Source organism: Leishmania donovani, chromosome 23 (genome assembly GCF_000227135.1).
Source record: "Leishmania donovani BPK282A1 complete genome, chromosome 23".
Classification (NCBI taxonomy): Eukaryota; Euglenozoa; class Kinetoplastea; order Trypanosomatida; family Trypanosomatidae; genus Leishmania; species Leishmania donovani.
Genome location: NC_018250.1, coordinates 85,077 through 86,435, shown reverse-complemented (window position 1 = coordinate 86,435; position 1,359 = coordinate 85,077).

The window sequence follows — 1,359 nt, the reverse complement described above, 5'->3', positions numbered from 1 at the left end:
CGTCATCCTTCGCGATGCCGGCCACCGCACCGTGGCACGAAGGTCCAGTACGCCCTCCGGGGGAACGCCGATAGTCGGCACCCTGCCGTCGGGCACGGCTGTGGACTCTTGCTGCCGGCACACCGGTCTGGGCTGGCGCTGTGCCGAAGAGACTCGCGACCGCGATCACGCGTGTATCGGCTCACGGCAAATCGCGTCAGTTACACGGTGGCAGCCGTCCCGCGCCAAGCAACGAGGGCGCCGAGCTCACGAGACGACAGGAGACCGTCATCGCCCAGCTCCGCACGCACACCTGTCCGCCCTTTGCATTCCTGCAGCGACGGGTGACTGGCAGTGACAAGATGGAGTGCACGTGGTGCGCTGCCTGCTACTCCGCTCGCACGGTGGCGTCCCCACCCCCGCCAGGGCCTCCGCCGCCGTGTCGGGCCCGCAGTGCCACGCGCGAGTTCGCGAATCGCGCGACGCATGGACCCCCGCCCCCAGTCGCGTGTCCGCCGCCGCCCCCCCTGCACCCCCCCTCAGGACGGCAAGCTGCGACCTCGTCGCGCGCAGGCACATGCCTATCCGCCAGCCCCCTCCGCTGGACACACCCACTCCCTGCCAGGACCGTGCGGGCTCAGGGGAAGGCGGGATGCCCCTTGCTGCCACAGACTCATGGCAGCGTCCCACCTGTCGCGGCGCATGCGGGCACGCCATCCAGGCACGCCACCCACCCCATGGCATCGACGATAGCGGGGAATGGGGGCGACGGCGAGCCACCAAGACAGCAGCGCTGCCCCGAAACACGTATCCGTATCCACCAGCGCGAGCACTGTGCGCACGCGCGGCCGACCACAGCTGGCACGGCGTGCCGCATCCAAGCAAAGCATGCAGAGGTCAGAAGAGCAAGAGCGATGGACGGGAGAGGCTGAGAAGAGGCGCGCACCGGGCAGCCCAACAGCGCACGTGTGCGGCATGTGCGGCATCGCCTGCATCCCCACCCGCTGGGCTGATGTGGCGCAGATGCCGGAGGCATGACCAGAGTAGCCCGAGTGGCACCACCGAGCTCTGCGCACTCCCACGCGGCGAGCCCACACACCGCGTTACTGCATGCCGCGGGTTGAGCTGGCTAAGGAAGAAGCATGGCGTACAGACCGAGTGCCGGGTCTCACAGGGCCCTCACCGGGACGTGGCCAGCGTCCTCCCTGCGCTCATCCGTCACGCACCCAGACCACCGCCTGTTGCCCGCACGAGGCGCCACCGCCGCCGCCCTCGAGCAGAACCACAAGCGCGGCCCACCCGCATCAAGGCATGCAGAGCTCACCCATCTCTGTTTGGCGCCGACCGCGCAGCGCGTCGGCGAAGGAGGGTCGAGTAGGG